Source organism: Aethalodelphis obliquidens, unplaced genomic scaffold, assembly GCF_003676395.1.
Source record: "Aethalodelphis obliquidens isolate GAN/ISIS:26980383/991018 unplaced genomic scaffold, ASM367639v1 scaffold18, whole genome shotgun sequence".
Classification (NCBI taxonomy): Eukaryota; Metazoa; Chordata; class Mammalia; order Artiodactyla; family Delphinidae; genus Aethalodelphis; species Aethalodelphis obliquidens.
Genome location: NW_020837962.1, coordinates 1,862,669 through 1,890,173, shown reverse-complemented (window position 1 = coordinate 1,890,173; position 27,505 = coordinate 1,862,669). Strand labels below are relative to the sequence as shown.

The window sequence follows — 27,505 nt, the reverse complement described above, 5'->3', positions numbered from 1 at the left end:
TATTCTTTATGGACCCATCCTTATCTCCGCAATGCTCTCCCCTCTCCTCCTTGCCTAGTTCACGCTAATGCATCCTCCAGAACTCGAGTTCTGGCAAATTCTTTCCTACCCTTCCATCCAGCCTCTTTTATTTTTCCTGGTCATTTGCTCTTCTTTTTCATTCAGTATATCACATGACATTTCAACATTTATTGGTTCCGTTATTTAATTAACACCTCTCTTCCCTCTAGGCCATCAATACGATGAGAGCATAGACTGTGTCTTGCTCACAGCTACTAACGCAGTAATTGGCACTTAAGTGCTTAAGTTTTTATTGAATGAACGAGGGTTAAACAAATCCCATTATGGGCATTTATAAAGTTCCTCTTGGATCAAAAACGTTTTGATAGTGCTTTTTGGAAACCACAGGTTCAACCCTTAGAGGTATACACATTAGAATCACCCTGATTTTTTTTTCTCCATCTATAATGCCCTCCGTGGATCTTATTACATCCACCCCTGCCCTGTGAGAATCACTTCCACAGTGAGCCATTGCCATTGATGGGAACATGTGACACGCCTTGTATCAGGGTAGGAACCTAACCTGGGGTACCATGGCCTGAGGGTAGTGGCAGCTTCAGTTTCTACAAAAACTTTCCTCATGATGTCACAGTGATTATATGAGCCCCCAACCTCACGATAATTCTCTTAACAAGTTTCTTTTTGTTTTTGCCAACAACTTAAAAATATTTGGGTGGCTTTTACTACGTAAGGGGAACCTTTTGTTAACAGGCTGCCAGTCTCCCAGGAAACTGGGAAGAGAGAGCGCATCAGAGCTTCAGGAGAGCCTGGTCTCTTTCCACCATCAGGAGGAGAGGCGGGGGTCATTTTGTCCACTAAAGAGCAGTGGATTGTTTCCAGTGTGCTAGAAACTAATTTTATTTCCATATCTGAGCATATAAGGTCACATCCTCCAAATTGATTTGGAGTTTATATCGGGAGATGGGGAGAGAATAAAATAACTCAGACATGTAATAATAGCTATAATTTACTGAGTGCTTAATCTGTGCAAGGTACTTTTCTACATGTTTCACATACATTAACTGGGTCCTCTTCCCAGCAACCTATTTATATCTTTATTTTAGATCAGCAGTCCTCAACCTTTTTGGCACCAGAGACCGGTTTCATGGAAGACAGTTTTTCCACGGACGGGGTGCAGGGGGAGGGGGGCGATGGTTCGTCGGTAACGCGAGCGATGGGGAGTGATGGGGAACCGCAGATGAAGCTTCACTCGCTCACCTCCTGCTGTGTCGCCCGGTTCCTAACAGGCCGCGAATGCAGCCTGGGGGTTGGGGACCCCTGTTTTAGATGAGAATATCAAGGCACAGTCCACCCAGATGTGTATGGTATCTTAGATTGGAGTCCTGACCTCAGGGGATTTCTAGCTTTACAGCTTTATGAAGGCTTTTGGGGCAGGGAGAAACTTGTTGGTCCCTGAGGCCAAAGTTTGCAGGTCTGGGCACATCCTGACCTGGTGGAACTCCAGCCTTCCCATTTACCACCTGTGTGTATCTTTGGGCCGGGCAACTTCTCTCCCCTCTTAGGCCCTTGGTTTCCTCACCCGCAAAATGGGGACAACGATACCTCCCTCCCGATGGGATTATTGGGAGGACTAAATTAGCTAATGAATGGACAGCACCTGGAGCAGTGCTTGGTACCCTGTAGCTGCCCATCAGATGTGATTTCCCTTCCTCGCTCACTTCCTCCATCAGGTGGGTTGGGTGCTGTTCACACCTGGAGGGCACTTATTACCTCTGGCCTGCAGGAAGTGGCATTATTTCTGGAGGGAGTGAGCAGCCTTGCAGGGTGGGCAGGCCAGAGTTTGCTGAGATGGATGTGACTGTCAGGTGGCCTGGGCAAGCCCCTGCAGACCCTGATGCAAGGTTAAGGAATAGCTAGAAACTCCAAGGCTTTTGATTTTACAGCAGCTTGTTGGCCCACACATGCTAGCTCATGGGACTTTAGTGCAAGGCAGTACTGGGTTCTGGATTCAGACCCAGGTTCAAACCCTGTCTTACCGTGGAGCCTTAGGCCAATTTCTTCATCTCTCTGAGTCTCCATTTTCCTATGACTTGACTCGGAAGAATATTGGTAGTGACCTTGAAACGCCCTCAATAAATGTTAGCCCCTCTTTTTTAGAAACAATTATATGTATAAGGTTAAGATTTTGCCCCTAGGAATAAGTCACACCTTTCTCTGCGCCCCCTGACATCCATGTACATTCTGGTTCTGGGTCCTGTGTCCCATTCTACTGTGCTCTCTACCATCAAAACGCCACCAGTATAAAGAGGAGACCATCGAATATAAGTAGTTTTCAGGGCCCTGTACAGGGTCTGGCACAGGGAGGTTTAGGAAGTTCGTGTAATGGGGGAGAAGCATTTTCCTGACAGCAGCTCCATAAAACCAGAGGGACTGTAGCAACTGCCCTCCTAGGAGTGCCTCCTCTCACCTTGGTGAACCTTGGGAGGGAAGTAAAGAAGGGCTGAGATTTGGTGCCCTCAGCGGAAGGAACAGGGACAGGGTCTGGGGATTGTCATGGAGGCGGGAAAACTGCGCTTTGGCTTGAGCGTCAGACAACCCCGGATGCCCACTCCTAGCTGTGTGACCTAGAGGTAGCAGTTGTTAACCTGGCCAAGCCTCCATTTTATCCTCTCTGAAACGGATAGGATGGTAATACCCACTTCTTGGGGGCTCTTGTGAGGACCCAGGAGGAGTTGTAAAAGTACTCGGTACCCAGGAAGCATTCCAAGACTGGCTGCTGGGATTATTGTTGTCACAGTGGTCACAGCCTTTGCAAAGGCTCCAAGGTCCGGGGCCCCGGGCGCGCGCATGCGCACGCGCACCCGGTCAGCCAGGTGAGAGGGAGGCTGCCGTCCCGCACCTGGCTTTTAACCTTTCACCTTCACGGAGCGGAGGTGGGCGGAACGGATGCAGAGACCCGGACGCGGGGTTGCGAGCCCGGCTAGACCTAACCCCGAGGCGAAGGGGCGGCTCTTCGGGAGCGCGCCTAGCTTGCTACAGGCCGGGGTCCGCGCGCGCCGCGGAGAGGGCGGGGAAGCGCGGAGGGGAGCGAAGTCTCGCGAGATCGTGCGGCGGCTGTAGCGGCAGCGGCGGCGGCGGCGGCCGAAGAGGTGAGCTGCGGTCGGCGGCAGCGACGGCGTCTGCCGTTGGGGCTGAGAAGCGGGTGAGAGCGGCGGAGACCAAGGGCCGGACGGGGGAGCCAGCCGGGCGGGCGGCCCGTGTCCTGGGCGGCCTCTCCAGTCGGCCCTGCGGCTGCAGCGGAGCCGCCGGGTCCGCGCCGTCCCGGGACCCGCGCGGGCGGGGCGGGGCTGCCGGGCCAGGGCCGCGGGACCGCAGGGCCGGTCTCCTCGCAGCCAGTCCCCGCACGCGGGTGCAACCGCGAGGCGCGCCTCAGTTTCCCCCGGCGGCGGGTTGGCGCCGTGGACGCGGCGCTGCTGCCCGCGGCAACACCATTTATTGAGCCTTAACCGTCTGCCCGCGCTTACGCGGTTCCACTGCTGGGCTGCACCGAGAGGTGAAGCGCCCTGCCCAGGGTCTCCGTGCTGGGACACGGTAGAATCGGGGTTTAAGCCCAGGCACAGCGAGTCCAGCGCCCCGCCCCGTACTTGCCTCCCATCCTTCTCCCCACCCCCACTCGCTGGGTTTTAGGGCTCGAGTTCTACTCCTCCGGTCCCTATTGGGCTGCAGAGGGTGTGTCTGGGGACCCCCTCCCCCTGCTTGAATGCAGCATGGCATATGAGTTTATTGGGTGAGAGTCCTTGGCTTTTGTCGATTTCTCAAAAGGTTCCCTGCTCCCGAAATGGTCAATAACTTTTGTTTGGCCCTGTGTGAGGGCAGAAGTGGGCTTAAAAGCAGCGGTGTGTGCCGGGGGTGGGGCGTCAGATCGAATGGAAGTGGAATATTGCAGCCCAGGGCTTGCTTTAAGCAAAGGAAACTTTTCAAGTTTGTTTTTGGTTAAGCACGTGATTCCACTCTTCGGAGCAGTGGTGCTCAACTTTGTCAGACCAAGGCTCCTCCCACTTGCAGCAGAAGTTTGTAAAGCCCCCATTACAGCTCTGAAATGAACTTCGTCAGTAATGTAACCTACCTACATACATAATTGAAAATCAGTGTGATGCTCCGATTTAAATGTAAGGGAGAAGTAAAAGGAGAACAATATATGACATGCATTGCCATATCACATCTAGCACATACTGCTGTGCTGTACCTGCTTCTAGTGGATAAGCTTGGCCTGAAGAGAGGTAAAAATATTAGAAGCTATTTCATACAAGAAAAGGAAAGATCAGAGAGATAGACACAGAGGTAGGGGACGCCTAAGTGTTGGGATAAACTTTTTATTACAATGAAGAGAGAAACAAGTCCGGGTTGAATTAGGAATAACATGCCAAGGTAAAGTACAGACTGTCTCAATCAACATGTAAATAATATTAATATAACCCCTCCATGAACGCCACGTTTTCAAACGACATTGTAGGGCAGCTTTTGTGCCACAAGCTTGGAGGTACTGCTGCTTCGAGGCACCATGCTGCATTCCTACCACTTATCACTGATAATAATGAATAAAATATTAGCTAGATTGAAAGGTTTTGTTTGTTTGTTTTGCTTTGTGTTTGATTCGTTGCCGGTATGTTACTTAGTAGTGTAGGTATGCTCAGTATTGTGACACTGCAGTTATATGTTGAGTTAATGCATGGTGTGAGGAAATGGTCGCTAATTTTCAGACACGAGTTATTATTCAATCTCAACTTCCCTCACGTTAGCTACCTTCCCCTGAATTACTGGGGTTTTTCCATAGTTTCTTGTGAAAACTGTTTAGTATTGTGTTCTAAAGTAACGCCAGTTACCGTGATAAATCTGGCTGGTCATTGAAACGATTCTCAGGACCAGGATAAATGTTCATTATGTAGATCTGTCCCATGCATTGTGAGAAGTTCAAGCATCCTGGCTTCCAGACACTAAATGCCAGTGGTGTGCCTTAGTCACTTGATAACTAAACACGTCTCTTAGAGGACCGTACTAGCTCCTTTGAGATCCACTCTAAAGAACAGTCGTCGTTGTCTAGTCAGTTATAACAGGGAGGGGGGCAGAATTTAACTGACATTCAAACGATTTTTATTGGGAATATTTTTTCCCTGTTCTTTTTTTCTACTTAACTAATATCCATGTTAGAGAATTTGGTCAATGCATATTGTACAAGGGTGAAAACTAAAATGACCTATAATCATATTGTCCTCAGTCCTCCTAATATGATTCATTAGAAATTCTTTTCATTTGAAACTCTGTTAGTCTTGCTGCTATGGGGAAAATGCAAATTGAGTTGAGAAAGTTCATCTCCGACTATTATATAGCTACAGTGTAACATGAATTTCTTCAACTTTTGTTAAATCTACAAAGGAAGTTTATTTTTCCTTTTCCTTGGATAGATAAATTGCTTCTTTGCTATAAGATGTTCGTTTATTGTTCACTGCTTGTTACTTTTGAAAGGTGCTATGGAAACAAGCATGTAAGTAAAGGCTTTTGTCAGAAAAGAAGGGTATATTTTGTACCTGCTTTTTGTATTTGGAGAGAGTGTGACTCTTGAACTTGAAACCTTTTATCCGGGCATCTTGGTAGTTTCTGGTGGGATTAATCGGGTGAGAGGGAAGAAGGGAGTTGGGGGGCTCCTTCCTTTCAGAACATGAAGTTTCTCCCACTGCCTCCTCCTCAGAGGTCTCCCAGGTGCCAGACCTAAAGGTTTTTCTACAGTGATCCTCTGATTATTTTTACTTCCCCTTGACCCATATGTTTTAACAGGACTTTAACAAACTGCAATTAAAAAATGTGTTTGCCCTGTTTTGTTTTGTTTTTGTTTTGTTTCAATAAATGACATGGCACCTCCTAGCAGGAAGGAAGCAGGGTTTCAACCCTGAAGTGTTACTGCAGTTGGCCTTTAATTGGGGTGGGGGTCTTTTCAGGGGGACATTATTTACTCACTCATTAAACACCTATTGTGGGGGGAAAATAAATAAATAGCCTAGAGATAGCTACATTGAATACTTTTGGATTGGAAATTTATCCAAATTGAGTGATTAATTTGTATTACTTTGTGTAAGCAGTATCATGTTCCAGGGTAAAAGGAGGTCACTCTTTTTTAATCACTACCTTTTAAAAATATACTCATATGTACAAAAATGAACCAAATAATATTGCATGGAAGTTGAAACCGTTCCAGTGTTTAGGCGTGGAACAAATTGTTGTATGGACAAAAATCCATGCCTCTGTGCATGAAAATGCATAATTTATTATATGTATATCTCTGAGATTTATAATTAAGCTATTTCATTGATATATTTTTTAAGATGCATATCTGAGATGGACTATATCTTAAAATTGACAAGTGATGGTTTAATTGGCAACTTTTGTTCTTTCTTAGTGGTACATAAAATAATAGTGTCTGGAAATGATGGCATCTTATCGATAGATGCTGTAAGATAGGGATATGTAGAAATTTCAGCACATTGATTAATGTTTAACACCAAAAACTTTATACAAAGGATGACTTGCAAAATGAAGATACATAACAGTTCCAGGTCCTTCCATCTCAACTAGAATTCTTTACTTGGAAGATACCTTTAAAGATTTTCCCCCCATGTAAAACAAATGGAGAATCAGTGTTTGTAAATATAAGAACCATTTTCAAAATGTTTAGAAGGAAACAAACTGGTGATTTTTCATGGAGAGCAGATGGTATGGTTAATGTGTTTGAAATAAAGTTGATCAGTATAACCAGGCAGATCTATGAATATGGCTGCTTGGTTTTTTTCCCCCCATTCTGGAAGGTTCATGGGTCCACTTATAAATGAAAGTCGTCTCAAACGAGACATCCTTAAATTGAATTTCAACAATTCACTGTTATTTTAATAAGACATATGCTTGAAAATGTATTTATTCCGAGTTAAAGACAGAACTTACATGGGAGGCTACACGATGTCTCCCACCCTGGAAACCTGTGTATGGACTCTGCTACTGAGGGCAAATTTCACAGGAAACTCACCCACGTGAAGACTACATACCTTCTTCCCCAGGTGGATTTGAGCTTTTCTTCGCGAGTGCACTCCCCAAACCAGCAGCACATCAGCAGCTTCCTGGAGCTGGTTTGAAATGCTGACTCAGGGACTCACCCCAGACTTACTGAACCAGAATCTGCTTTTTAACAATATCCTCCTCCAAGTGATGCATGAGGATGTGTAAGAAGCATTTGACCAGATCACTGGCTCTCAAACTTGAGTGTGTATTACCAGAATTACTCCCTACCACTCCCAGAGTTTCTGGTTCAGTAGGTCTGGGCTGGGGCTTGAGAATTTGCATTTTTACCAGGTTCTCAGGTAATGCTGATGCTGCTGGTCCAGGGACCATACTTTGAGAAGCATTAGGCTAAAGCATACTCGTTGCGCTTTCCTATTCTCTCTTCTGATTCCTTGCCCCCCAAATAGCGCTTTTATAGATTATTATAATCATGTGCTTTAGCTTGATTAAAGAAAAAAAATCGGATTGTCTCGTATGATTTTTAGTGATGGCCACACTAATCTTGCTTGTTAATATCTAATTTCAGAGAAAAATTCTTTCATTTTTATTTACTATTACTTTTTAAATTGAAGTATAGTTGATTTACAATGTTGTGTTAGTTTCAGGTGTACGGCAAAGTGATTCAGTTATACATACATACATATATACATATGTACACATATATATATATATATTCTTTTTCGGATTCTTTTCCATTATAGGTTATACAAGGTATTGAATATGGTTCCCTGTGCTATACAGTAGGTCCTTGTTGTTTATCTTTTTTATATATAGTAGTGTGTATCTGTTAATCCCAAACTCCTAATTTAGGAAAAAAATTCTATTTTAATGCGTGTTGGATTTTGACTCTAGGTGATAAGTAGTTCTCTTTCTCTTCGTCCTGTGAGTTATACTTTTAACACTTTAAAATTCTTTTTGTATATATAAAATGTTCATGTGGTTCAAAAACTAAAATGGAGTATTTTGAGGAGGCTAATTTCCAACTCTGTCTTGGTCTAATATGCTCCGTTCGGCCACAGATAATTTTTTCTATTTGTTTCCTATAGATGTCTACTGTTTCTTTGTGTAGATACAAGCAGATACCAGTATACTCTATATATCTCCTCCTTTTTATATAAAATGTAAATTATTCTGACCCTGTTTTTTTTTTCAGTTAGTATACCTTTAGTATCTTTCTACATTAGTATATAGAAAACATTTATTTAACAGATGCAGAATATACTATTGTGTGGCCTGTGCCAGTTTATTAAGTAGCCCCAGTAAATGATGAAGTATCCCAATAAATGATGGATACTTGAGTGTCTTCCAGTCTCTTCCAGTCACAGCCTGTGGTGAATAAACTTGTGTACATGTCATTTCGTATATGTGAAGTGTATCTGTGGGATATCTTTCCAGAAGTGGGATTCCTGGGTCAGTGAGCAATGCATTTATAATTTTGATAAATGCTGCCCTCTTTCAGGGTTGTACAATTTTGAACTCCTGCAAGTAATGCACTAGAGTACCTGTCTCCATAGCCTCTCCCAATAGAGTGTTTACCAGCCTTTGGATTTGTATCAGTCTGAAAGGTGAAAAGTTACTCGTGGTGTTAATGAGCATTACTTTGATTATGAATGAGGCTGAGCATCTTTTCACGTGCTTAAAGGCTGTTTCTGTTTCTTTTTCTATGAACCATCTGTTCATGCCCTTTCCGCGTTTTTCTTTTGGATCACTTTTTTCTTATCAATTTCTAGGAATTAATTTTTTTATTTTATTTTATTTTTTTGCGGTACGCAGGCCTCTCACTGTTGTGGCCTCTCCCGTTGCGGAGCCTGCTCCGGACGCGCAGGCTCAGCGGCCATGGCTCACGGGCCTAGCTGCCCCGCGGCATGTGGGATCTTCCCGGACCGGGGCACGAACCCGTGTCCCTTGCATCGGCAGGTGGACTCTCAACTGCTGCGCCACCAGGGAAGCCCAATTTCTAGGAATTTATAAATTAGAGAGGTTAGCCCTTTGTGATGTGAGTTGCAATTTCCTCAAGATTGTCATTTTTAAAAAAATTGCTGTCATGTATTTTTGTATAGAGAAGGCTTTTAAGTTTTTTCTTTAAATTTTAAGTAGTTAATATTTTATGGTGTCTGGATTTTGAGTCACGGAAAGGCCTCCAAGAATTTGGATTTGGCCCATTTTTTTTCTTTCAGTGTTTTTTTCTTTTATGGTTTCATTTTTACACTTAAACCTTTGATCCATTTAAAATTTATTCTGGTGTTCAGGAGTGATATATAGATTCAACTTTTTCCATATGGCTACCAGTTATCTTTACCCATTTGTTTCAGAATACAATACACCTTCATTATATTCTGAATTTCCAGATGTATTGGGGTGCATCTCTGGACCTTCTGTTCTATTCCATTAAGTCTTTCTACTCCTGCACAAGTACACATTATTGGTTTTATAAAATGTCTTAATGCCTTGTAAAGCTAGTTTCACCTGTTGCCCTTCGTTTTCCTGGCAATTCTTGCTTGTTTATTTTTCCATGTGAACTTTAGAATCATTTGTCAGTTCCAGAAGAAAAAGAACTTAGGCAAATTGAGATCGTGTTAAATTTATAAACTAACATAGGGAGAATTGATATCTTTCGGATATTGAATTTTCCTATCCGGGAACATTGTGTATTTTTTCATTTGTTTGGTTTTACTCCCGAATCCTTCTGGAGCATTTTCAAGTTTTTCTCATATAGGTTTTGCCCATTTCTTATTAAATTTATTGTGTGTGTGTGTGTGTATATATATACACATATACATGTATGTATATATATATATATTTGTGAGATCTTCTTTTCCTTTATCTTTTCTAAGTGGTTTTTTTTTAAGGTTTGTTTTTTAAATTAATTAATTTTTTTTTGGAGCTGCATTGGGTCTTCGTTGCTGTGCCTGGGCTTTCTCTAGTTGCATTGAGCGGGAGCTACTCTCTGTTGCAGTGTGCTGGCTTCTCATTGCAGTGGCTTCTCTTATTGTGGAGCACAGGCTCTAGGCATGCGGGCTTCAGTAGTTGTGGCACGTGGGCTCAGTAGTTGTGGCTCGTGGGCTCTAGAGCTCAAGCTCAGTAGTTGTGGCACCCGGGATTAGTTGCTCCGTGGCATGTGGGGTCTTCTTGGACCAGGGCTCGAACCCGTGTCCCCTGCACTGGCAGGCGGATTCTTAACCACTGAGCCACCAGGGAAGTCCCTGTAAGTGGTTTTGATTGTTTGTATGAAGGCTGTTTATTTCTGTGTAAGTACAGAAGTTTATATACCCTGAAGTTCTAAGTAGTTTTTAACAGACGTTAAATTCTGCAGAATCCTTTATACATTTTTGCCTAAAACAAAAGAAAGCCTTGGGAGTCAGGCTTACAGTTAAATTCTGTGGCTGCATTTATGAGCTCTGTGGACATCTGGGGATCTATTTGACTACTCTGAGCCTCAGTTTCCTAATCAGTAAAAGGAACATTTCTGGCTTGGTAAGAATGTTGGGAGAATTAAAAAGAGCTTGGGGCTCATCACTTAGTGCCGCTTCCACCACCATCACTGCCAGTGGCAACATAGATTGAGGTTGCTGTGCTCTTTTTCTTCCTCTTTCCCCTCTCACCTTTAAAAGACAAAAAAAGAAAAGAAGAAAAATGATAAAATGATGCTAGACTTGAAGTTAAAAGCAAGTTGTGATTCACTCGGAGCAGGATGATCAATATACTGAGAAGAGAACAAACTCAGCCCCGTATTTGAGGCCCCTCCTGCCTACCTTTCTAGCCTTGCTGCTGCTTGCCCTCTCCGATGCACCCTGACCAGAGGCTGCTTAGCTTTCCCCAAAGGCCCTGTGTTTCCTATAACCCCATCCCTTCCACCCAGAATGTTCTGCTACCTAATTCTACCAGTTTAGATATGTGCTGCCCTGCACCCAGTAAAAAACACGGTCTGTCTCCATGTGTAGCTTGTCGGTCCTATAGCTTGGCCTTGATGGACTGGAAACTGTGAGGAGAGAAACCATGTCCCTCATGTCCACCAAAGAATACAGAATACCTGGCAAAGAACAGACACTCAGATATTTTAAAATAAGTAAATGAATAATTGACTTTGATCTTTCTTTTGCCTCGTATTATGTGTCTGGCTAATTCATCTGTCACCCAGTACATTGTAAACCCCTTGAAGATAAGGCTTATGCCACTTCTCAATAATAATAGTAACAGTAATAATAATGGTGGTGGTGGAGGTGGTGAGAGGCAAATGGATTTATTTCATATAAGAACATATAATAATAAAAGCGAAAATTGATGTTCATTGAACATTTATTATGTTACAGGAACTGTTTTGAAGTCCCCGATGTGGATTATCTCATATAACCCTCAGCAGTCCTGTGGGTTGGATCCTGTTATTATGCACGTGGGGAAACCGAGGCACATGGGTTTATGGACTTGCTCAACATCAGACAAGCTAGGAAGTGGTAGAGCTGAGACTCAGATGCAGGTGTTCTAAGTCTAGCAACCCAGCTTTTCACCTGCTGCAAGATTGGATACAGTCATGTGTAGGTCCTCCAACCATTTAAGAAGAGTTATTTAATTCCACTTACACCTGCTCATTTTCCTTCCCAGTCGTGCCATTTTAGTAACTTGTATTTTATTCTTTCCAATCCCTCTCAGACTTCATGTGCTCCAGGAGGCTTTCTCTGACCACCCTGCCTGGCATGAGTAGATGTTCAATTAAAAGTAATTTTAACTTTTTTCCCCTCTAGGTTCACAGTGAAGGTGCTAAGAAAGAGAATGTAAGACAGGAAAATAATTAAATATTTTTACTGAGGTAAGATTTTTATGATTTAATTTTTTTAAAGGAAATGTCTCTTATTTTTAAAAAATTCCTCTCCATAGCCTGCTTTCTTAAGATGTAAGAGGGAGATTGTTTTAGGAGTGTTTAAGTTCATAGAACCTGAGGTTCTTAAGGTAGATGCCAGGAATGTGGACTGTTTGAATAAGGTCATTTGGCTTCCTTACTTCTTTGACTTGAATCTTTAAATTTCCATCATCTCATTGTTTTAAAGCATGGTGCTGAGAAGGAGGTCCCACAGGTGGAAATCCATAAGCTGTTTGGTGATTACATATACTTGCAACATTCAGTGAAAACTTTGATTTTAAAGTAGGGAGTTGAAGGGATTTGAAGCCACTTGGTGAGATTGCAACACTTTATTTTCTTAAATGAAAATGTGTTGTTTATTTTCTTATTATAATAGTAAGAAAAAACCTCCCTCAATGACACCTAATTCCTGCCACCCAGAAATGGCTGCCATTAATATTAATATTTTGGTGAAAATCCTTTTAGAAATTTATCTATGAATATAGAAGTATTTATATACAAATCTTTAAATAAATTGGTTTACACTGTATATGGTGGTCATTTTTAAATGCAACAATATTTTTATATATCTCTACACATGAATTGTTAAGAGACATGCATAATCATATATGATCATTTTTACTGACCATGTAATTCCATTGTTTTACAGGCACCATACTTTATTGAATCATTCCTTTGATGACCATTTAGATTGTTTCTAGTGGATAATAGTGTGTTGATTAACCCTGTACTTAAATCATTGTATACATGTTCATTTATTTTCTTAGAAGTATAACTACCCACACTGAGTTTTGTTCATCTTTTTAATCCTTGCCAGTCCAATAGGAGAAAAAAATGGTATCTTTTTTTTTCTTTTTAATTTTATTCCTTTATTTATTTTTGGCTGCATTGGGTCTTCGTTGCTGCGCACGGGCTTTCTCTAGTTGCGGCGATCAGGGGCTACTCTTTGTTGCGATGCCCGGGCTTCTCATTGTGGTGGCTTTTCTCGTTGCGGAGCATGGGCTCTGTGCGCGTGGGCTTCAGTAGTTGTGGCACGCGGGCTCAGTAGTTGTGGCGCACGGGCTTAGTTGTTCCGCGGCATGGGAGATCTTCCCGGACCAGGGATCGAACCCATGTACCCTGGCAGATTAAGAATCCGAATGGATTCTTAACCACTGCACCACCAGGGAAACCCCAGTATCTTTTTTGAGATAGCAGGGTTTTTGACTGGAGTAAACCTTATATGTTTTAAAGACCTCTTTGATTTGATAGTCTTACATAAAGAATTTCCTCATCGAGCACATACCTGTGATTCTCATGTGTAAGTGAGACACTCTCTTGGACTTTAAATATGATGAAAATGTTAAAATATGTTGAGTTCTTTGTTTTTAGGTCTATTGCCCTGATTAACTCATTATAAATAATTTGAAATTATTGGCAACTGACTAATTGTCTTGGATACTGAAAGTTTTCCTTTATAGAGAGTAATACCTTTGTTTTTTATTCACTTACATTGGACCTTAAAGAAGCTTTAAAAACTAACTTCTTAATATCTTTCAAACATGAATACCAATTGTAGAATAGCGTACGGAATGTGATTTACAAATTTAGGTGATAACAGAGTATTACTGAGTTACGTGAATATGTATTCACGTGTAAACCTATGAATATTGATGTTGAGTCTCATCTGTCCAAAGGATTTTGCCAGTTTCTGATATGAATGTGAGATCTAATTTTATGTTTGTTTTAGATTTTATTTCAATCAAATAAGGGTTACCTAAGGAAGGTCTCACATGGAACAGATACCAACTTTGTTATTGACCTACTGTTTGTTCTTTGACTTAACAAAAAGCCAGTTAAAATTCATCTCTTTTTCCTTGACGTAAAATGCATCTTATAGAATGCCTTTCATGTGGGTGCTTTACTTTTCACTCCAAGTTAACATTGTTGAGGCTGGGACCAAGTGTGTTTTATTCACCATCTTACATCCAGCAACTAATGTGATATTTGGCACGTACATGGCAGACACTCAGATCGTTTTTGAAGGAATTAATGATTGGTGAATATCATCATTGTTAAGTTAGAATTAAGATGTAAATGAGAAGTGCCTTAAATTTTAATTAAGAAATTTAATTTCTTGGAGAATAAAGCTAGCATCTGTGATTTTTAAATGTATCTAAATCTAGACATGCATAATTGTAGTGACACTTGCTACCATAACATTTTGTGATGTTTTGTTTGGACTGTTGATTTGGATTCTGTCCCGTTTCTTTGCAGAATCACATATACTGCTGTGTTTTAAATCTGCTTTTTTGTCTGTTTCTTCTTGTTGCTGTTAAGGGCAAAGTAAGTGAAGTAGGTCAGGTACTAGATCTTATTAAAGAACCCTATTTGTGTTTCATATTACAGACATGGGAATATCTTTCAGTTATGTTATTTGAAGACAAGGATGAAGTAAATGTCCCCAAATATATTTTAAATTATAATGGAGAGAAATTGAGTTATATTTTAATTGGGATTCAGCATTTATTAAAAATAAAAGTAGATAAATAGATTGCTAGCCATTAAGAAGAATGTGTAAATCTTTGTTAAGTATCCCGCCTATTAAGCTTTTCTGACGCATAACCAGTTTTTCACAGCCAAAATAAACAGAGAGAATGAAACAATTATCTAATAGATTAAAGCAATGTTGAGGACTCTTGTTTCATACATTTTGTTTCCACTAGAGTATGGGATTCTAAAGAATGCATGTGCTAGTTTTAATCAGTATTTTAGCAGCAGTTATTGCATGTAGAAAAATTTAACTTATTAAATAATCCCCTAGCAATTTTTATTTGTACTTTAATTTTCTTAGCAACTCCTTCCTTAATAAATAGTCTAAAGTTAAATCTAGGCAGACTTGAAAGGAAATTATTGAGTCTTCATTAGTAGGGTCTAAATTAATTAGATTTCCTGGACTTTACCCTCTGATATCATATTGTGGCGAACGGTATGATTCTGTATTCGTTTTCTAAAATACCCAAAGTTCTGGGTTCTTATATCTCTTTTCTGCAGTAGTATAGGGATTTGCTTATATTGTAACTTTCATTTCACTGATGAGTTAATTTCTTTAATTGCATGCTTTAAAACCCCAATTCTAAAAATACTCCTGGAAAGTGAGGCATTACTAGTAGTAGTAAAACTGGAGTCTTAATTAAACTTAAGACTTTATCATTTACTTCTTTTAGCTGCATTTGTAAAAAATTTTATACTGTATTTAAACAGATTTCAAGACATTCTTAGTATTTAATGGGTTGGATTCTGTGCATTTGCAAGTTTCCTCCTATTTTAGGCATAAAGGTTAAAGTTTAGACTGGCAGTGTACGTGGTTATTGAATTGGAAAGTTAGAAAGAGGAGAAGTTCTGTCTTCATATACAGGGTGTGTGGTGGTAGAATATTTAGGTGAAACTGTTTCATTGTCAGGGTGAGAGTACTGAACTGCAGTAGGAGGGCAAAAAACTTGTTAAGTGCTTATATGCGATATAGGTAACAGCTCCCTAGCAAAGCCAGCACTCTGGCCTTACTCCTGTAGTATCTGTAATGAGTTGGTCTGTCACAGAGGTTTTTGTTGTTGTTGTTTGTTTTGTTTTTTTTTGTTGTTTGTTTTGTTTTTTTTAGAGGACTGTATTATTTCTCACTTGTGAGATCAATGTTTTATTTTTTATTTATTTTATTTATATTTTATTTTTGGCTGCGTTGGGTCTTCATTGCTGCGCACGGGCTTTCTTTAGTTGCGGCGAGTGGGGGCTGCTCTTTGTGGTGGTGCATGGGCTTCTCATTGAGGTGGCTTCTCTTGTTGTGGAGCACAGGCTCTAGGCGCATGGGCTTTAGGCGCATGGGCTTCAGTAGTTATGGCACGTGGGCTCAGTAGTTGTGGCGCATGGGCTTAGTTGCTCTGCGGCATGTGGGATCTTCCCGGACCAGGGCTTGAACCCGTGTCCCCGGCATTGGCAGGTGGATTCTTAACCACTGCGCCACCAGGGAAGCCTCCAGAGAGGTTTTATTAAACTCTGAGTCTTAAGGGGAGAGTTTTGGAAAGAGGGGTAGAGAACAATAGCTTTGGGCCACAAGTTCCATAATGAATGTGGTGCTTAGGGAAACTCTCCAGGAATAGCTATCTCCAGCCTCCGAATGTCCCATTGCCCTTGAGACATTTCCCTCCTTGCTAACCCTAGAAACTTTTCCTGGTGTTGTGGTGTGATGGAACATTGTCTGGAGCTGGGCGGAGGGAGTCTGACCGTCTCCCGGTGCAGGGTCTAGATGCTCTCTTTAAGTAGACTTCCAGCATGGGAGTATGGCATATTCTAGCACTGTGATGACAAATATGGGAAGTCCATGCAAGCTTTACCTTCGTTCCAGTTTGTTCAGAGAGGACACCTAGTTCATGGTGAGGGTTATGTTTGTGTCTGCTAAACCCAGTAAGTTTTGTTTTAAGTAGATTTCAGTCTATTCTAATGTAACAAAGTTTTTCAGTCTGAATGTTCTAGCAGCCATCACTCAAACGTTAATTGCTGTCAGTGGGAAGGGATATCCTCCTACATCTTTTCTGGAGCGCTTGAAACCATCCCACTTCCTTTTTCTTTTACCTTAAGAACTGATTACTGACACTTGGGAATTATAATCAGATTGCATCAATCTTTATAGAAAGGTTACCAATTATTGCACTGGAAAATAGGCATTTGTCTCTCATAGTAAGTGTTTCTCTTGGTGTGTCTCTCTCAGTTCATTGCTTTTAAATACCTCTTAGGTGAATGAATGCTTTGTGTCGTGCCCTGATTTAATACATTTAAAACAGACTTTATTGATGGCTTTCTTACTTTCAGTTATATGGGAGGGGGAATAATTTATTCAATATGGAATTTTCATAGAATATTTCGGTTGCTTAGATGTCCTTGGGGTAGAAAAGAAAGGTTGATGTCAATTACTTACACTGTGATATAAGCTCCAGAATCAGTATTTGCGTTGAAAAGTTGAGAACAGTGAGGATATTTATGGTGGGGATGTACATGTAGAGCATTGGACTCTACCTCTTGTGTGTATTCTCTCATTTTGTTCTCTGATGACTCTCTGAGGCTGGATACAGTCACTCCAGTTTTAGAGAACAGAAGGCCTTGGTTATGAGATTTGTCCTTCGGTACTCAGCTAGTGTGCTTAAAAGAAAAACAAAGCAATGACTTGAATCCAGATCTCTCTGGCTCTTCTTGTGTTCACCAACAGAGAAAAGGGTCTCACAGTTGTTAGAATGTTTCCATTATTGTAGATTAGTGAAATGTTGGGTGGAATGAAGACACAGCTGCTTTATTACCACCATCACCATCATTCTTACCCTCCCTTTTATTTCTAATGTTCTTCAACATTAACTGGTAAAGTTTAGGAGCCTGCCAGGGTATCTGGCTCATTGTGTTCAATACAACATAGGCTTGTTTAATTTAGCAGTGCTCTGAGATGAAAGGTTCACGACGGCCAAGTACAAACAGACCTTCTGTGGGATGTTAATTTTGTTATAGGAGAGAATGCTTGTTTTTCCTTGCTCTGTGCTAATAAAGAAGCTGGCACATTTTCTCATGAGTTAAAAAGGACTTGGACTTGTTTAAATCTGTGTAATCAAAGGGAAGTGAGTGGTTCTGATAAACATTTTTCTTTGTGCAGTCTTTGGTTAATTCCATTTCATACCTGCCAGAGAATTGCAGTGTGCTCTTTTGTTCTTTCCTCTTTTTACTTTGGATTTGATATTATGGTTGGTCATTGTAGGGATTTGGTGGTAGGAAAATAAATCATTTCCTCGTTTGAACAGATTGTGTGTTTTTTGTTTTCTTTTATGACAGGTTATCCTATAGCAGGCAAAGTGATTCAATCAGACCCCTACACAGAGGTGTCACTATATGATTTTGTGCAGTAATTTTTTTTGGTAACAGTTCTATTGAGATGTAATTCACATACCGTAAAGTTCACCCGTTTAAAGCATAGAATTCGGTGGATTTTAGTATATTCACAGAGTTGTGCACGGATCCCCACTGTCTAATTCCAGAACACTTTCATCACCCCAAAAAGAAACCCCAGGCGCAGTAGCAGTCACTTTCCGTTCTTCCCTCTCGTTAGCCCGTGGCAGCCACCATTCTACTTTCTGTATCTGTGGATTTGCTTATTTAGAGTATGTCATATACATGGAATCATAAAATATGTGTGACCTTCTGTGTCTGGCGTCTTTCACTTAGCATGTTTTTGAGGTTCATCTGTGTTGTAGCATGTATCAGAACTCATTCTTTTTTGTTGCTGAATAACTCTGTGGCACGGAGATATACATTTTGTTTATTCATCCCTTGATGGCCACTTAGGTGGTTTCCATGTTTCGGCTCTTATGAATAATGCTGCTGTGAACATTCATGTACAAGTTTTTTGGGTGGACATCTGCTGTCGTTTCTCATGGATTTATACCTAGGAGTAGGATTGCTGGGTCTCATGGTAATTCTATATTTAACTTTTTGAGGGACTGCCAAACTGTTTTCCAAAGCGGCTGTACTATTTTACGTTCTGATCAGCAGTGTTAGAAGATTCCAGTTTCTTCACATCCTTGCCAACACTTGTTATTTTTTGTTTTGTTTTGTTTTTCATAGTAGCCATTCCAGTGGGTGTAAAGTGGTATCTCGTAGTTTTGGTTTGCATTTCCCTAATGGCTAATGATGTTGAACATCTTTTCATGTGCTTCTTGTCCACTTGTATATCTTTTTTAGCGAAATACCTATTCAAATTCTTTTCCCATTTTTAAAGTTGGGTTGTCTTTTTATTGTTGAGTTATAGGATTTCCTTGTATATTCTAGATGAACTCCCCCCCCCGCATATGTCCTTATCAGATATATGAATTGTAAAAATGTCCTCCCATTCTGTGAATTGTCTTTTCACTTTTTTTTAAATGTTCTTTGAAGAAGTTTATAATTTTCATGAAGACCAACTTATCTATTTCTCTTTGGTTGTTTATGTAGTCTTATCTCTGTTTGAGATTTTCTGTAAGTTAAAAAAATCACACCTTATTTCTACACATCTCTCATTTTAAAAACTGGTGCAAAATTAAATGGTCAGCTGTTAACTATACCGTGGGTTAGAGGTTTTAAATATCTTTCGTGTTTTTCAAATATTCTCATCTAATTCAAAGTGAGAAGACCAAGTTTCCTAACCTAATATCGAATGTGCTTTTTTCTAAATTAGAAAAATGTCTTTCAGTGTTCTGCCTAGCTCAAAATTCATGCGTCATTCTGTGAACGTTTTTAAGTGTTTTGTATGTACTGAGCACTTGACTGGGCTTGGGGATCCAGAGGTGAGTGAGACATGGCCCTATCCTCATGTGAACAAGAGCTCACACGCCAAGCTAGAAGCATCCACAGAGGACAGTGGAGGTCCACAGAAGGCAGGAAGGAATAGTCTCCTGTATCTGGGTGAGAATGCCTCACTGAAGAGTGGACACTTACAGCAGCTCTATTGAGGTATAATTCACATATCATGAAGTTCACCCATTTAAAGTATACCACTCAGTGGATTTTAGTATATTCAAAGTGTTGTGCTCAATTCACAAAGGTGGGTAACAATCAGAACTTTTAGTTAGGGTCATTGATTCTCTCCTTCAGTTTCTTGTTACTGTGTATACAATATATCTGGGCCAGATATCTTACAGTAGCTGTATTTAGCATCCTTAGTGTAATAAAATGTAGGCAAATGTAGGCATAGGTGTGATGACTTTGATGCCTAGAAGTGAGCCTAAAGAAAACCACTTTTCTTTAATTTCTTCAGGTTTTCCACATTTTCAGAAAGGAAAATACCCTGCTTACCAATCAGTTCAGCATTGGTATGTGTGTGTGTGTGTGTGTGTGTGTGTCTGTCTGTCTGTCTGTCTGAGCCATAGCCCAAGTATTTCCATATAGTCAGAGCATGAAATGTTGCTTGCCTGGAGAGGAAGATTGATTGTAGAGAGCTGAGTGTCCCCTGTTAAGGAAGTTAGATTTTGCCCGTATTGATGCTGGAGCCACTCTCCAGCAGGGAGAGAGTGATGTGGTCCCTCTGGCTGCTGTATTATGGATGCTAGATGCAAGGGCAGGACTGGGGACAGGAGACCCATTAGGTTGTTGATCTAGTCCAGTGAGAGGTGATGAGGACCTGAACTAAGGTGTTCGTGGCAGAGTTGGATAAGACACAGGCTGGAAGTGTTTAGGAGCTATTAGTCCAGAATCCTGGCTACAAGTAACAGAAACCCTCCCCAAACTATCTTAAGTTCAAAGAGAGATTAATTGGAAGTTTCCTGGAGAAGGTTGTAAAAGGTATGAAATGCTGTAGAAACCAGGAAAAGCCAGAGGCCTTGTGGATTGGAACTGGTCTCATCAACACAGAGATTCTTTCTCCCATCTCTGCTCCCTCGGGCGTCTGCATATGGCAGGGGCCATTGTCATACTCTCCAACCAAGAGGAGGAAAGAGCTCCTCTTTCCCAACTTTAGTTTTTAAAATCCCAGGGGCTCTCTTGGCCTTGGGTTTTGTGCCTTCACCAGGCACTGGGATCTTTGGAAGCTGTCTACCACCATCTCATTGGCAGTTCCCAGAAGAAGTGGAAGAAGGTTGTTCTGGGCAGAGCTAACCATGTACATCTACTCTGGAAATACTGAGATTAAGAAGATCTGAGAAGGAAGGGAGGGCCAGGAATGCCTCCCACATTTGTGACTTTGGTAACCTGTGATGGCACATTTCCATCCGAGAATGAGTTCAGGGAGCAGGCAGACCAGAGTGCAGTGGGTAAACTGAGTTCAGTTTTAGACCAACTTAGACTGGAACATAGAACTAATCACAATTTGTATGTTACATATTTTTATGATTATTAGACTGGTTTGGCTTTCTTCACAGTTAGAAGCCCTTTGAAGACAGGGACTGTCTTGTTTTCTTCGCTCAAATATCTTTGTGAATGAATTCAGGAGAACAGGTTCAACAGGCAGCTGGATGGACAGTCTGGATCTCAGGTGAGGACAGGAAATATGGGTTTGGGAGTTATCAGTATAGGGCTACATAGTGGACAAGCTTACCTGGTGGCTAAGGGACTGTTATAAAAGCTCAGATATTGTATAGACCTGTAATTTTCATGTCCAGGTAATGAACTTATGCCTTTTCCTTTTTTTTTTCCTTTGTCCTGCCGAGTATTTAATGTCAGTAATTATCTACTGACAGTTCTGCTAATTATTATTTTAAAATTTTGTGATTAGAATTAGATTTGTGATACATAGGGAAATAAAGGTGATAAAGACAGATTCTATTTCCTTTTAAGAATAACTGACTCATAGGATGAAACCTTGGATATGATTTCAGATCACTCCTGTAAACTCTCACAAGAGATGTTTATAAAACACTTGGAACAATACAGATTGTACTAAGAAAATGTGCTTTGATCAACTCTGGAGATACAAAGCAGGGAACTTAATAAATCAAGTCCTATTTGTGAATGGAAAAGACTGGAAGTTCACCTTAAAAGTAAGAACTCAGTTCACGTCAAGACTTAAATTTTGTATTCTGAATAGCAGATGTTAATTTAGTTTCATCTTTTATATAAAAATAAAATGAATTGCAGATTTCAGATCTTGGCATCTTGAAATCTGACTCCTGATTCCTGTCTCTTAATAGCCATTGGAACACTAGTGTAGAAATGGAATTTGACTTTGGTTTTTTACCCTTTAATTTTGAGGTGAGTGTGCTTCCAGCTTTGTCTTCCCTCTATATTCAAGAAAACCAAATCACTGGTAGCTTGGATATGGCGTAATTTTTATTATTTAAATATTAGAAAAATAGGGCCTTGTTTATCTAAAGTAGTAATATTATGTTGACACTTGGGAACGATGGTTTTTTGGTTTTTGTACTTTTTTTTTTTCATTTTAAGGTGTAAATACAATTGTATTACTTTTGTGGGCTAAACACTCTCGTCCTACTACCTTGCCATATGACAAGATATTCTAGTAAATTGCGTATATTTTAAGTGTCTTTGTTTATTGCCTAGATTCCTTTCTTTCCCCCCTGCAGTAGGGGTGAGCCATATTTATTTATTTATTTAAATTTTCATCGAAGAACTTTCACTAAATTTGCCTGACCCCCCAATGCAGGCAAGTGTCTTTTAGCAAGTTAATCTAAAGGAGCATTTCTAAAAACTCAAATTGAGTAGATTATAGCATCCCAGCTTTTTAAATTACTGTAAGGTATATATTTAAAATATAACACAGATAATTTTCTTTTGGTTTATAGATTAATGCTTATTCTTTCAAATGGAGTTTCAACACACATCTAATAGACTAAGACTTTGAGCATTCTGAATTTTACCAAAGCTGCTCAAAGACTGGGAAAGAGAATACATTTCAGATTTTAATGATCAAAATTCTGGATTTGACTCCTGCATAAATTAGTGAAATAATATACGGAAAAATCTCTGTGTTGAGACCCCAGAGCCCAGCAAACTGTATCCCTGTTGAAATCAGTTACAGAGCTGAAATTAAAGAATGTTGATTTTTGGCGGTACCCCTTATCAGCTCCTGGGAAAAAAATAGTTAATATGCCTCAGATAGAGTCTAGCTTATTCTGTATTCTGAAATGATTTTTATTAAGAGGTACTTAGCTTCATTGTTTACTAATTAATTCTTCAGAGGTAGCATCATTCAAACTAGAAAAGTTCACAGCCTAGCTGTCAGAGAAGGAGTCAGCAGCCCTTACAGATGTTGGTGAACAGCGGCCCTGAAGAAAGAGGCCTGAATCCTTTATGCAGCTGGGCTCGGGGTTTGTCAGGGTCACTCTTCTACTGCACCACCTAAAACAAGATCGCTTTCACATATGCACTATTTCCATCCATTAATTTTTGGATTTTTTGATGACTGATAAATACAGTTCAAAAAGGAGCATTAAATAATGGGGGGGGGAATCCAAATATTTTATTGCTACTCACATTTAGTCTAATTAGGGAAAAATTTGCCTGGGTTGTGGAAAGTATGTACAATTGAAATGCACCTCTGATCAAGTGTGTGGAATTTAGGCTAACGTGTTGCCTAGCAGTTGTAAAGAATCTGGTAAGTGATTCTAAGTAATAAATACGTATTCTGTATGTAAACAGACATTTCTAATGTACTTCAGCAGTGGTTTCTGTAGTTTAAGTAGTGATAGATCTTGATTATGCTCTCACTGAATAGTCTTTCTTACTAGACAGAGAATGCAGAAGGTCTTCAACCAGTTCTTGCTCCTGTGTTCGTAACGCTTGAATTTAAGTCAGTTTTATTCTTCATCTCAGAGATAGCAAAATAGTGTGCAGAAATGCTATAAGGGTGGAAGCGCGTGGTTTGTAAACTTCTTCTACAAGTGTGTTGTCCATGAAACTCTCGTACATAGAACAGCTCATCTCCAGAGGGCAGCGGAAGGCTGACTGGCGCCCCAAAGGGGCTCCAGGAGCACCATTTGCAACCGCTGTTCAGGCTGTCGTGAATCAAAGGTCAAGCCTGGGGAGGAATGAAGGATAAAGTACTCATTCGTGTATCCTATTTATAACTTTCTGCTGTATTATTTACTTATATGAAAAACACGGATACGTTTTTAAATCAGAATTGTTTTAAATGTTCAGCACCACTTTACACGTGGTCAGAAGTAATAATCACACTGCTAGCTACTCTACCCCGTAGCTCTACGGCAGTCTTGTCGTCTTAGAAAAGAGACCTTGCCTGACGACAAGATTACGATACCAAAGCGTGGGAGAGAAATTGTCATATACACCTAGTCCTGTCACGACGTTTCTCTTCCGTGTTAAAACTTACAGTCTGATTAAAGTGAATTAGAGAATAGTAACCACACTGAGAAAAAACAAACACGAAGTGCTCACAGTTCCAACAGTCCACATCCTCAGACAGGTGTGCTCCCGCTTGGGGCCTGGCTTGGGAGACTCACTGCTGAGGAGTGTAAGATTTCATCTGTGCTGTTTGTCAAGGGAAATAGCTCTGTGACCTTGGGCAGGTTCTTCAGGTCATTAACACTCTACCAAGCTGTGAAATGCTCCATCACAGAATTGTTGTGTGGGCTCGTGGAAATTCTGCCTCTGAAGTGGCTAGCACAGTGCCTGGCACGTTATAAATTGTTGGTAGATGTTAGGTGACGGAACAATACTTTCCTCCAAAAGGGAATGTAACAGGGCATTAATGGACAGTGGAGGTGTTGTGAAGAAACACAGATTTGGTTCTCAGCTTGAGTGGAACTCCAACCGCAACAGGTGTCATTTCACCATTTTAATTAAAGTAAATATTGGAGGAGAGATGGAAAAGTTCCATAATGGGAAGTTTATGTTAACAGCTGTTGAATGTCTCTACTTTTTGGACATATTTCCTACCATTTTACCTAAAACAAAATCATTTTCATTTTTACAAATCTGAAAAACAAAAACCAGAAGTTAAAATGACTGAATACTCTGGTTTGTTTTTCATCTTTTGTTTTAATGGTTATTGCTTCTCTATGGGAATGAGAATATTCACAAGCTATGCTTGCAGAACCTGTGGTCTGGAATGCCGTGGTTACCGAATATTTAGGAGATTAGCAGTGTTTAATGTGGATATGAATTTGGGTATGATGTGTTTAGAACATGTGACAGGGAATCATTGTGTCAGTCAAAATTCACTAAAAGCTTATCGTTTGGTAAAATTGTTCCTCTGAGAACAGAAAACATGATAGTCCAAAGGCAGCCTGAAAGTTTTAGGAAAGGAATAACAATGTCTAAGGGAATCTGAAGCACAATGCATCAACAGTTTTCTCTAACAAGGGATAATTACTGATTTTTTTTGTCCATTGCATGAGTTCATTGGATTCTTTTCTTAAAAAATCCTGAAAGAGAAGTACTACTGGAGGGGAAAAAAGACGGTATAGGTTTTCAAATGGATACCCTTGATAAAGTGTAAAATTTTCCTATATATTAGTGGCAAGAGACGTGGACTTACTGAATTTTATTTATGATGAATAAATAAGCTTATATTTTCCATCAGACGTAATTACCATCCTTGGTCCAATAGGCATGGAATTCTCTAAACAATAGAGAATGTGCTGTGGTAGAATGTCATCTCTGATACTAATAGGAAATTTACTTAAAGTTGCCTAGTTGTTATATATAGTTAGTTAATTAATTAATTAATTATGGGTCTGTCTACCTGTTTTTCACATCTTTTTATACTTCCAAGCTGGCAGGACCTCTTGAAGATGACAAGCTCCACTCTGGCTGTGTATGGAAGTACTTTTTTTTAGTATTTGTCCTGAATTCACTTAGGTTTCAAGATATACCTTTGTTCTGTAATTTTAAGCTGCCAGCGTACAATTCTTTAATCATCTTATCACTGGCATTTATTATTTTAACTTTGACCATATTAGAAGAATTATCCTATTTCCATTGATATTCTTTAGTTGTATTATTTAAATGCAATGACTAAAACCTTACAGAACATTCCCAGGCTAGATGCAGAATGGCTTTGTAATTTGGTACTGACTGGGCTGCCTGAAATCTACCATGTACAACAATGCCAGACAGAGTACATGTGCAATAAATGTTTATTTGAATTAATGAATTGCTCTAGGGTGGGTTGTGGTTATAGTATTTTCAGAATTAAGTGACCAAGCATTCAGTACTGGTAATTTAGCTAAGCATTCGGGCTTTGTTTGAAGCCAGTAAACAGACTGCTGTGTAATCCAGGGAGACCAGTCTGTTCACTTTTCCATCCAATAGTAATTTACTTTTACAGTTGTGTTTATATAGAGTAAAGGTCAAAAGAAAAGGTGTTTGAGGCAGTTATCTCAATTGCTTCACTACAGTGAAAGATTTTCAGTGTGCTAATATAAAAAAGGACAGTTTAAAATGGATATTGTAAAATATAAGCAGTTACTTTTCCCCCAGCTTTATTGAGGTATAATTGACCTGCAATAAATGGCCTGTGTTTAAAGTGTACAATTTAATCTATTCTGACACAAGTATACACCCTTGAAACCATCACCACAGTAAGGGTAATGAAAATACACATCACCTGCAAAAGTTTCTTTGTACCCCTTGGTAATCCTACCCTCACGCCTCTCTGCCCCCACCTCCATGCAGCCACTGATCTACTTTCTGTTGCTTAGATTAGTTTGCCTGTTCTAGGGTTTTATATAAATGCATTCATGTACTCTGTACTCTTTTTTGCCTGGCATAACTGTTTTGAGATTCATCCATGTTGTTGAGTGTATCAGTAGTTTTTCCCTTTTTATTCCTGAGAAATAATGGGTATTCCACAATTTGTGTATGTATCTATTCACTGTTGATGGCCATTTGGGTGTTTCCAGTACTGACTATTTTAAATAAAACTGATCTGAAAGTTTATATACAAGTCTTTGTATGGACATATGCTTTCTTCTCTCTTAGGCAGATACCTAGGAGTGGGATGGCTGGATCATATGGTAGGTGTATGTTTAACTTTTTAAAAACTGCCAAATTATTTTTCAAGTAGTTGTGTCCTTTTACATTTCTCACCAGCAGTGCATGAGAGTTCCAGTTGCTCCACATTTCTGTCAGCAGTTGGTATGGTCAGTCTTTTTAATTCTGGCCATTCTAATAAGTGTGCCTCGGTATCATCTCATTGTGCTTTTAATTTGCATTTTCCTAACGACTAATGTGTTGAGCATATTTTCATGTGCTTATTTGCCATTTCTCTGTGAAATATCAGATCTGTTATCCATGTGTTTATTGTATCTTTTGTTTTCTTATTATTGAGTCTTGAGAGTTCTCTATATATTCTGGATATAGATTTCTTTATCAGATAAATGATCTGAAAATATTTTCTCCCAAACCGACTTGACTTTTTTTTTTTTTTTTTTTTTTTTTTGCGGTACGCGGGCCTCTCACTGTTGTGGCCTCTCCCGTTGCGGAGCACAGGCTCCGGACGCGCAGGCTCAGCGGCCATGGCTCACGGGCCCGGCCGCTCCGCGGCATGTGGGATCTTCCCGGACCAGGGCACGAACCCGTGTCCCCTGCATCGGCAGGCGGACTCTCAACCACTGCGCCACCAGGGAAGCCCCTGACTTGACTTTTAATTCTCTTAACAGTGTCTTTCAAAGAGCAGGAATTCTTAAGTTTGATGTTCAGTTTATCAATTTGTCCTTTTAAGGGTTATGCTTTTGGTATCATATTTAAGAAATCTTTACTTAATCCTAGATCGTAGAGATTATCTCCTGTTTTCTTGTAGAAGTTTCCCAGTTTGAGGCTTTACATGTAGGCGTACGGTCCATTCTGACTTGATTTTTGCACATGGTACAAGGTGTGATCAGAGTACATATTTTTTGCATATGGATATCTAGTTGTTCCAGCACCATTTGTTGAAATGACCATTCTCTCTTCACTGAATTGCCTTTGCACCTTAGTCAAAAATCACTTGTGGGTCTATTTTGGAGTCTGTTTTGTTCCATTCATTGTCTGTCTTTATGCTACTATCACACTGTCTTTTTTTTTTTT

At 40.2% G+C, this 27,505-nt stretch overlaps 1 protein-coding gene across 5 annotated transcripts in view; it reads left to right on the top strand.

The window, feature by feature from the left end:
• Positions 1 to 27,505, top strand: part of MRTFB (myocardin related transcription factor B) — a 281,537-nt gene that overhangs the window by 78,900 nt on the left and 175,132 nt on the right. For 3 of the 5 annotated variants that reach the window (XM_027117339.1, XM_027117340.1, XM_027117338.1), the window contains one exon: positions 11,865 to 11,929. The gene's annotated coding sequence lies outside the window, so the exon portion shown is untranslated. Of the gene's footprint in view, positions 1 to 2,943; positions 3,224 to 11,864; positions 11,930 to 27,505 lie in introns of those variants that run through there. The other 2 variants (XM_027117342.1, XM_027117341.1) reach the window with 2 other exon arrangements.